Here is an 11,652-nt window from a genome sequence, read left to right as displayed (position 1 = left end):
TTATGCTCCCCAAAAAGAACAATCAAAGTGAAAAATCCATTAAAACTAGAATGACGAAGGTCAAATCCAATTGCTCTTGTAGAAAGCATGACTTAAGTAACCTGATACAGCAAGCTGTGTATAGCTCATAAACTCAAATCAAGTTCAAAAGAGGTAGATCACTTGCCTTCTTAGTTATTATATCAGCCTTTGATTATTCTACCTGCCTTATCACGAATATCTATAAACTGGCAAAATCCATTTGACATTAAACTCCAGGGAAATGACAAAGGAACAGCAGAGACAAACACATGTTTAAAGAAGCAACCTTCTTTTGATAGGTAGGCTCACCTATCACTAACTGTTCTCTTTCCCATCAGGAAAAAAATTGACCCTGATCAGATTATTCAGCTCCCCTACAGATGACCTGAAAAAGCCCGAAGGCTCTCAGCCCCACATGGAGACACTAACAACTAAACTAACTTTGGCTACACAGTAACTATGAGACATTAATATTATCATAGCTCCGTTCGTATTCTGTGTTCTGCACAAAGTGCTTTGTGATCTGTCTTTGATGGACATAGCAAACATCTCAATAGGGATCCTCCACAGGTAGGTATGGTCTTCCTAACCCCAGTATGATCTGACTAAAGGTGCAGCATTTTAGAAATGATCCCGCTCCAAATTATATACAAGTTCTGGTGTGCTTTCCTGGACAAACATTTAGGTACACAGTGTAACTCAACTGTGTTTGTGTAGTTAGGCAACTCCAGCGTTACATTGCTTCTAGACAAGAATTACTTTCAGTGGAGCCGTTAAAAAAAGGAGAAGAACTATACTTAGAGGTAAAATCAAGTATGAGTAGATATTAGATCCTGCTTACTATATATCCATGGGAGGCTCAAAAAAGAGCTACTGGTTAGACCTGGGCTGTGACGTGCAACTCTGTTTTGCTTAAGATTTCAGATTAGAAAAGTATTTGTGCCTACATGAGACCTCAGAAAGTAAATTAAGAATGAAAAATCAAAAAGATGCTGAACTTTGAGCCTGTTAAGCAATCTGCCTGACAAAACTACTGCAAATCCCTGGTGGGCTGGCAGGAAGATCAGGTTGGCTTCAGTGGAAACCTACTTGTGTTCTTTCCAAAGCTTTGTCAAAAGGAACATATTGCCATAGGATGATCTGCTTCCTGTGAGTTGGTATTTTCCAGGGGGAGAAGTTTTCTGACCATATCTCTGACCAGTTAGAATTAGTGTTATGTTAGCTAGCAGTTGGCACACCAACCCTGCCTTCCTTGGAAGTTCAGCTGACAGACAGGTCCATAGAGAAGATCACAGTCATTCATGGGAAAACTCCAGCTTCCTCAGATTATCCCTGTCATGGCAAACAGGCACCAGGAGAGATCTGAGGGAAAGTGATGAATCTGGGATGGGGATTTTTGTATATTATGGCTAGGGAAAGAATGCTGAGGAAGAGCGTCTCAGTTTGTGCGGGGAAAACACAATGAGGAACGACAGAGTGGATTTTGGTTCGCCAGTAGAGTAGCCCACAAAAATCAGTGGGAGGTAGTGATAAGATTTCCCATATGTTTTTTTCAGAACATTTCCTAAAAAAATTCATCTGTTAACAAATAAGGAATTGCCTCCAGCACTGCATATTTAGAAAATAAAGCACACAGTGATGATAAACAATCCCACCCTGCAGTACTGGAAGAAGACGAAGGTGGCATAACAACAATTTTATTGCAATACTTACTAGCATTTGCATAGCAATCCATGCTGTCTCCAGGCAGAGACTGGAGTATATGAGAGCACAACCTACCAGTGCAAATTTAAGCAACTCTGACAAACAGTTAACTCATCAGGAAGGGCATATAGGCACTTTTTAAAGCAAATTCACTGTCTTTGTGACAAAGCAAAAATTTTTGTCAGAGGCTAAGTTACTTTTAATAAGCTGATTCCCGTCTTCTGCTTCCCCTCTTCTGCCTTCTATATGAGATTCTGTCTGAATCTCATTTTGATTATTAATTTTGCTTTGTTTTGGCTACAGAGCTTTCCACTGCAGGGACAGATATATTGTTGCAGAACTGCCAGGATAACTTTCCACATGAAAATCTGTCTTGGGAAGCAGCTACTCTCAGGAGAATATGATTTAATTTATACATCAATTAGCAGTGTAAATTAATGCTTTACCGTTCATCCTATCTCCAAAGATTTTAAACTCCAGTGGAGGTTTTCATTGTGAGCAAAGATGAAAGACTTCAGAGCAGAACAGATGAGATAGCCTCAAAAAAAGGCATCTGAAATGTTTTGAGTGCAACTTGCTATAGCTGGTTTGGATTCTCTCATAAATTGTCCTGTTCCACATAGCTGGCAGACCAGGGCAGAGCTGGAGAGAAAATAGTTTTTTTTGTATGAATAGTTTCAGATTTCAGAATCTTTAGTTCCAAATCAGGACAAAAAGCCAAATAGTTTCTACAACCCTGAAATTCCAGTTTGAAAAATTCTAAATATTCCGCCTAATTTTTGGACCCAGAATGAGAGAAGGAGAAAAAGAGGAAGGGGGAAGAAGGAATAAAGCTCTCAAGGCTTCACAAAGCACTCCAGAGTATGGCAGCATTTTCTAGAGACAGAAGGACAGCTGGACGTGGTAGCTTCCAGGTACGAACAACTTAGAGTCCAAGTTAAACACCTTCTCCCATCTTTGAGAGTCAGCCAGAGGTGCATGGGAGGCTGCTGAAACAATTGACTGACACATTAACTGGCACACTGTTTGTCTGTCACCAGCCCCCAAACCAAATGTTCAGTCCCACCTTCTCACTTGAACCCTCATTCGGTGCAAAAGGATTAGCTGTGGATATGCAGGGAAATAATAGAACAGGCATGCCTCAAGTTTATTGGAATATCACAGAAGAATTGCAGATATTGTCTCTTGGTGTATCCTAATGTGTCCTCTTTTAATAACAATTGCTACATACTTTTCTAGATTTCTAGAACATGATTAAAAAAAAAAAAAAGCATTTTTGGATAATTCCCCAACAAGGAAGGGCTCCCAAACTACTTAAAATGGAAGATCTCGAAAGTGCAAGAAAGAAGCAAAGGAACAAATGAACTACTGCAAATTCTTCAGGTATTTCTTTATAGTAATTCAAAAAGAGAATAGAGAAAAGATTGCTTTAAAATACTGGCTGAACCATGGTAAATATGGGAATCTTCTATATCACCTTATCTAGTAGCTTGCCTTTAGGGTGCATATACAGATTTATATCAGCAGCTAGAGGAATCTAATCTTAGACATAAATTACAACGTGTATGTATCATCTTTGTTAATGTGAGATTTAGATAATGTTGCCCTATCATATTTGTGCTAATAATTAGTATAGCATATCTAACACATTGGCAGTTAAAGTGTTTGAAAGCTATTGTGATAAATACTTTGCATCTGTGTATAGACTTCTTTCCTGTAATTCTGCAAACAAGCTGCTGTTTTTGGTTTATCAGCATGTTTTGATCTGCACAAGGCTATTTAGCTTTGCTTCACTGATATCTCTCTGGTAACATCCCCTCTTGCTTTGCCTTTCAGAATCCAGCTTGACAGAGACAAGTGTTAGAAGCTATATATCAGTCTTGCATACATTTCTACTAACAACATGCCAGAATTACATGAAAAGTTTACCTGCGAGATTGTCTTTGCAAATGTTCTGTGTGTAATTACCATCAACTTGAAATTATTTTGCAAAACAGACTTCCATATATCAGCGTGAAAAAGACTGAAACATGCATCCTGTGATACGTGCAAAAGCTAACCATAAAATAGTGCTCTATGACCTAAGTCATTATTAGAGCTGGTGTAGTTCTCTTGAACTTTGAGGAAAGATTCAAAGGGTTTTTACAACATTCTTAGCAGCTGTACCCAACACAATGTCTTCTGGACTCTTCCAAGTTTCCTTATGCTGCTTAAAGCTAAACTTGTCTTCATATCTGTTACGTAGAAGCAGTATCTAAATTCAGTATGAGGAAGGAAATTAGATGTCCTCTTTCTTATATTTCAGGTGCTCCCTGTAATCCTTTTTGCCTATCATGCTTTTATAAGATCCTCCCTTCTCTGGATTTGTGCTGATCTTAAGAATTACAGAGGTTCTTTAAAGTCAGTTTGCTGTTCACTTCTTTATTATATCCTAAGCCTGATTTTTTTTGCAATGCTTTTTGTAGACAAGCCATTGCCAAACCCATTCCAAGTCCTTTCAGAGAAAATCTTTTTTTTTAATGTCAATCTTTCAAACCTTTTCTAGATACTAAGACAGACTCCTCAAGCAATCATCTAATGAAGTTCAGTTCTATCAGAGAACTCTATTCTTTACCTAAACGAGATATTCTATTCCAAGACTGAACTTCAAATATACTGCACAGGAATATAAGATTGGAGAGTTATCAAAAACCATTTCCCAGAGTTTACTGAACAAATGTCAGCTTTAGCCACTACAGAAACACAGTGCCCAAATGTGAATATGCTTTTTTGGATGACAATCTTTAGAGAAATAAATGAGGACTCATTTACAGGTGGGATACAATTACATTAGCAATCATTATTCTTCTTGTCTTACAGTCTGCTTGCTTCAAGTGAAAACTGCCTCATGACATTCTAAAAATAAGTATGAAATGTATCAGTATATAACGTCACGTATCTTTGGCCACCATTCTACAGAATTCCACCCTTCCTGCAATATTAAAGCTTATTCCTTTAAACAAGCAATATTTCAGATCATTTTCTTCTATTTAAGTTAGCATAACTTGCAATTCAGAATTAAACTTAGCTATAACATCCCAGATTGCCTTCAGCTATTAGCTTCTCCATTTGACAAGGTGACATTTGTGCTATCAATATTAAGATTCATGTTTGAGTTGAGTACACTCTAATATATGTGCTGTGATGATTCACATTTTAACCCCTGAAAAGTGTGGTGTTTTTTGTATTTCGATGCATTGTCACATTTTAGTAAGATTTTTGACAGATGAATCTACGGAGGTTCTTGCAATTCTTCACTGATTTGTCCCATTGGGGTAAAAATGTGGATATCAACTAGAGTATTGTGTTTGATTTAGAAAGCCATACTAATTCTTTGCTATTCATTAGAACAATCACTGCTACCATGCTGCACTGAAAACACATTCAAAAATAGTAGCATTTTACATTCATTCTAAGAATCCCCAAAATTTTCAGAACTTAAGAATGTCACACCTACACTCACATTTTCTGGTCTGTGGCCCAGCCTCAAGTCTGCATCAGAATCCCATCACAAATTAAATGTTTATAAGTATTTTCTAGTAAGAAGCTAATAAAAATTAGAGTAGTTAACTTTGCTGTGTGACAAATACTAGAGGCAGGCATTCCTTGAGTAGAAGTCTTTTCAGATGTGCCCACTGAAGTTAGAGACAAGATTTTATTTACTTTAATAAATACAGCATACAATCCATAGTTATTTGTTCAAGGAATTTGGGTCTATTTCAGTCAATTTGAATTTATCTTTATTCATTTAACTTAACTGAAGCTGCCAATGACTCATATTCTACAGTGGATCAAAAAAAAGATATAGCTAGGCTTGATTTTATTTGTTTGGAGACAAATTTTCAATTTAATGGAAATTCCTTCCAACAGTAGCTTCGCCACATGGAATTCCTGTCCCTGCCAATGTTTCTTTGTGGACACTTATGCCTCTCATTTAGCTGCTCTTGTCATGTCTCTCTGAAAAAAGTATTGGGAAAGGTTTTGAGATGGACATTTGGAATACCGTACTTTGCAGTTTATCCACAGCTTTTCAAGAAACTAACAATCCATCTTTTCAAGAAACTAACAATCCATGAACACACAAGATATAGGCTAACAAATGACAAAAGACAGTGTTCAATAATACAAGTCTCTCATTCCATTCAGAAATTCATGAGATCACAAATTCTGGTCTGTCCCTCAAACTGATTATATGTGTATTTATGATGTGTTTAGCAGTAGTTAACTTAAAGCTCCATTTCCTTTACAAACAAATGTAAAACTAGAAAAAGTGCCTTTACAATTTTACTATGCTCATCTCACACATTTCTTCCTGCCACTTTATTTATATTCTTCATGTTTTCTCCTCTGGAGTTCAGCAAAATCGGTGGTCTGCCCCCTTTAACCTTCTTCTAGTCAAATGAAATGGTACATAGAAGTTGGTGATTGAAACTTTGTTTTGACAATACTTTATTTACAATGAGAAGAATCTTGTCTCTACCTTTTCATTACTAAATTCTCCTAAATTCTTCTAATCTTTAGAATGGGTAAAATATGTAGCCTATGGCACCTTATAATTTTGATCTAGCTAGAGCCTTCTCGTTTTCTTGGAGACAACAACTCAGAACAGCAGATTTATGGAGAAAGGGCCATTTTTTCTGCCTCAGTTTAGCACTTGTTTCCCAAAAGGCTTATTCATTTCATGGTGTTTTTGTAATAGTGCAGTAAAGCTAGAATAGCCCTACTGACCAGCACTTTGGGAAGTGTTGTTGAAGGAATGGTGAAAAAGAGAATCAGTTGTTTTATTTCATTTTTTTCCCCTTTGTGTTAAAGATTTAAGAAATTTTATTTGCAATTATTCTTCTAAATGAAGAGAATGTTTTCTGCAAAATTAAAGAATATGTGAGAACCTCCAATATCACATACAAACTGACTCCTTTTACAATAGATGAGTTTCTAAGAACAATTGTATCTATCTGTTACACTTAAGAATATATGGGTTAGTACATATTTCCACTTTGTTCCTTTTTGTGTACAGAACTGGCAAATACTTGTGGGTCTTCCCTCAGGAAAGAATTGCTTAAATGTTTCCTTATTTTTAATCCAAAGTATATAATTTATTTCTGTAATATGATTCCTCTACAAGAAGTGGAAAGCTAGAAGTCAATTAGAGCTTTTCCCCAGCTCTTCTATTGACTGTTAATGCATCTGACAGGAAAAGGAAAAGAATTAGTCCAACAGCCATGGAGCATCGGACTTGTAGCTGGGGAGTAGTATATACTCCTGGCTGTCCCATAGCACTGCAGCATCGCTCCAGCACCCTGCATCTGTTATGCAGCATCAGGGAAAAGGAAGCTGAAAGTTTTTCCAGTAGCAGGTGAATCTCCAGCACCTCAAGGGGACGAGATGAAAGCTTATTTAAGCCCCCAATCTATTTTTAGAGTTTTACCCATTAAATCAGAGTTAAATGCCATTAACTGATATATGTAAGGAAAAAAATCTTTCAGTAGCTGCTTGAACCTAGAGCAAGGAACAAAAAAAGATTTAAAAATGTCTAGCACTTAATTGAGGTTAGACATTAACTCACCATGTCACCTTAATGTGTCATAAAGAGTTCTCTGTAACAGTGTGGGTAACCCTGTATATGCAGAAACAAATAGAGCTAGGAGCTTCGTAAAATCTGGCAGATTTGCCAGACTCAGTATTTAGGGCAATAAACTTTTGAAGAAAACTAAGGTTAAAGCTAGGGTGGAATTTTTCAATAAAACTTTTTCACAATCACCATTTTCCAATGAAAAGCAAGATGCTTTTGTAGAAATATCTTCCTCCTAAATAAAATTGACAATATTGAGATCCACAAGTGAGAGACGATCATTGTACCAAGTACAGCCAACAGCCTTAAGGACAGGATCCTTATAGATTCCTTACCTGGAATGTGAGAAAGATTCAAATTCCTGCTTTAGAGTAGAAATTTCAGCCTGCCTTTCCAAATGCAATCTGAGGCCTTAATTGCTATGCTGGTGTGTATATGTCTTGGCTAAGCAGCACTGAAAGCTTTTGGGTTCTGATTTAGGTTGGTGTAGAATGGAGATGAACATGAAAGCACAAATGGTTTGTGAGGACAGAAAACACAGAAATGAAATATGTTCCTGAAGTGGCAAAGAAGATAAAAAGAAAAAAAAGAATTACTACACAGAAGAATTACTCTGGTTTATCAGAGGTTTCAATTATTTACTGTTGGGAGTACCTTAGACAAGTAGCTACAGAGATTTAGAAAGAACCTAAGGAAATATAAAGTAGAGATAGTAGGAAATTCACAAAGATGTATTAAGTTATTGCTAGGTATTGTTAGGAATTTTTCATATCTTCAATGCAATGTTTATATAGTCTGATCTTCTTTTCCTTATCAAATTACTCCCAGGATTTGAAACATTTAACATCAAAATAGATGGAGCTAACTCTTCATAGTACAGGATGTGACTGAGAGTGAACTGCTGAGCTATGATAGATCGCAAGGGTTTTGCCTGACCCATTTCTGATATTAATTATTCTAAATGTGAAGTTTCAAGTGATTCTGAGCTTTGCAAGCTAAATCTAAGTTTTTTTCTTCCACATTTATGCTGCATATACACTTTCTGTGAATATTGGTACTGTAACCAATGAAGCGTGGCAGTGGGAGAAGCATAGTCAGAGTTACAATTGCTTTTCTTGATGACTTTGATTTACTATGAAATTATATTGGAACTAGACTGACACACAGTTTGACTGGAAAGTTTTAATTGTACAAGCAAAAAAGAAGCAATCTCTTGCTGATGCTACAAAAATAAATGGGCTCATCTAAATGTTTTTAAAGGCCTCAAGGATTAGGTTGCTGAATTACTTGTGAGCTCTTGAGATTTTGCAGAACAAAATCTATTAAGGGCTGGTTTAATAAAAAAAACCCCAACATCTCCTGTTCACGCTGTAGGAAGTCTAGTATAATGCCTTATTTATGATGAACCTCTTTAATTATAGGGTCGAAGATTTTTTTGTTGTATACATCAAACAGAATATTCAATTTACATCGAACACTATTATACCAAAAAGAAGGAAATAAAATGCATCTAAAAGAGCTGCTTTTCTGCCTGAATTAATATTAAAAGGAAAACTGCAAAATATAATCTCTAAAAATCAGCAAAACTAGAAACAGGAGTAAAGCTATCAGCTCATTTAGGAACAGTCCCAGAACTAAATGAGATAAAGTAGGAGGACTTTAAGGGGTTTCACTGGGTTTTGGATCAAAGTTCTTGGTTCATTCCCTTACAAGCACATTTTCAGCTTTTATGATTGTCTAGTCATCTTGTTTTAAGTTCTCTATACTTCACTTCTCTGCGCATAAAAAGTCCAAGTGATGTAACACCTAAACAATAGCATTTACTGAAGTGTTTACTGACAGATGTGGAAAGGGGCTCTTTTTCTTCAGCCAAAATTTATGATCCAGAAAAGCCATTTTATTTAACCTAACCTAACCCAACCTAACCTAATCTTTTAGATTTTGAGGCATTCCAGGTTGCCTGAAATTCTGCTCTAGCAACCCTGGAAGAGTCAAGCAACTCAGTGACTAGATCAGGCTGAAGTGTCAGTAGAACACAAGAACAGGGGATAAGTTTTCTCTTGCCTAATATAGATGTCTATAAGGTAAATGTCTACGTCTACATCTGACCTAGAAATGTGAAACTACCGGCATAGTTAATGGAGAGAAATAGGCATTTACAAGGGATATTTCATCTGACATATTTTGCATGTTTACTTCAAGATGAGGCAGTTCTTTGCCTCATGTGATTCATCTATTTTTCTCTAGGGATTACTAAAGGAGACTTAGGTGACTACCTCTGATCTATACTGTAACATATAAAAATACTGTAACATATAAAATTAAGTGAGATGAATTCTGTGCCAAAAGTCTTTTCGCTTTCCAAAATAAAGGATTAAATACGATAGGAAGCTCTGAAAATATCTGTCATCTGGATTCTATAAAATTTGCAGTGGTGGCCTTGAAGGGGAGTTGTAACAGGAAAACGAGTCTTTGTTCCTATAGTCGAATAGCCAGACTGCTTATTCAGCTAGTGGCACACATAAGTTTGCTTGTCCTCTTTCTCGATGGAGATTCAAACTCACATTTTCTGCCTCTCAGGATAACACTGTCAGCTGGATGTAAACATGCAACACCCATCTTTTAGAAAGTATTCCACCTTATGAAGTAGAATCCAAAACTCACTGAATAAAACAAAATGTTAATCGCTAACCTGTGAGGTTAGAGATGGATTTCCTTTATTCTGCTCTGTGGTTCGAAAGTCTTTCACTTACATACACAGACAACAAATCCAAAGTACATGTCAAAACCCTGCAGACTCTAGATTTTGGATGAGATTTAGGCTCTCTTCCTCTTTTCTACTTCTTTGATATTATCAGCTGCATTGCAGGGAAAAACAGAAAAGACTTGCTGAAATATCTACTTCTACCTGCTGGCATATGAAAAATGCTTTCATACACCCTTTCTGTGTTTTACCTCTCACCCTTTTGGCAAGAACATTTTAAAGACTAAAACATCTTCCTGCAGTGTAAAGCTTCCTTTACAGCATGTCATTATTTCTATTTTCAAAAAGAGCTCAAGATTGTCAGTCCCACTCAGAAGCCTTGATTTTAACACATGGTTAACCATTATGTACGTTATTATTTTCTCCTTTAATTTCTTAGTTATGAATCACATTCATCTCAGAAATTCCTTCCACCAAGCAATCATTCACTCAATAAAAAGCTGATTTTCTCTAAGTTCAATATTATAGACTACTCTACAATTTCAGAAGATTTTATGCCAGATGCTCTTCTCAAAGATGCAGGGCATGAATTGTATATATCCTGAGAAAGGCAGCATTTCAATGGCTTTCTTATGTCATGCAGTTTCTTTATTCTAAAACTAATAATGCAGAAATAACTTCTGAGTAGATCTGTTTAAGGATGGTATTGCAACCTGGGAGACAGAAATACAAGAGACACTCTGCTGATAAGGGGAAGTGAAGAAATAATAACCAAAATCAAACAGTCCTCTGGCTCAGATAAAAATGGTTTCAGAGATGTAGCCTCAAGGTGGGAACAGAAATACAACATCCCTTTACTACCAGCCTTGGAGGAATTTGAGACTAGTTCGTTCACAGATGTCTCTAATATCAGAAGTTCATAACAGTGTCAAGGCCACTCATAGCCAAGGAATAGATACATCCAGACGTGGCTTTGCATAGGATTTTAAATGGGATAGAATGGAGTGAGGATAGCCACAGTGCATGTATTTGAATATTTCATGTTTTCAACTATATCAGAGCAATAGAACATCACAGCTTAAGAGAATATTGTGATTAACTTCTCTTATGGAGGGAGGAAGTTAACATAGTTACTTATTTGCTATGACTGAAGAGGTTTTGAAGATATATTTTATGCCTTTGCATTTATTGTAGGCAACTGTGGAATGAAATGATGATGACCCATCCAAAATTAAAAATTAGTTTGTAAGTGAAATGTATTAAAAACAGCACCCAAATAAACCATATCAGACAGAAGGCCTGGGTACTTGTAATGGAAAGAGTTTGGTATCTTCTGTGGAATGAGGAAAAAGATGACCTGATATACAATTACAATACAATATGAAGACGTAGTTAGATTAGAAATAGATACCAAAAGCGCTATCAGGAGAGGTGATCAGTGATGTATTCTTAACTGTACAGATTACTAACAACATTAATTCAGGCAAAAATAGCCAACAAGAAAATAAGGTAGGCAAAAAGGTTGAGGTTGTGCATATCCTAGAAGAAAAGATCAAAAGAAGCTGCAACATTTTGTTGGGAAGGATGGTTAATTGTGGGAATTGGAAGGAAA

Source organism: Apteryx mantelli, chromosome 1 (assembly GCF_036417845.1).
Source record: "Apteryx mantelli isolate bAptMan1 chromosome 1, bAptMan1.hap1, whole genome shotgun sequence".
NCBI lineage: Eukaryota > Metazoa > Chordata > Aves > Apterygiformes > Apterygidae > Apteryx > Apteryx mantelli.
This window is presented reverse-complemented; position numbering follows the sequence as displayed.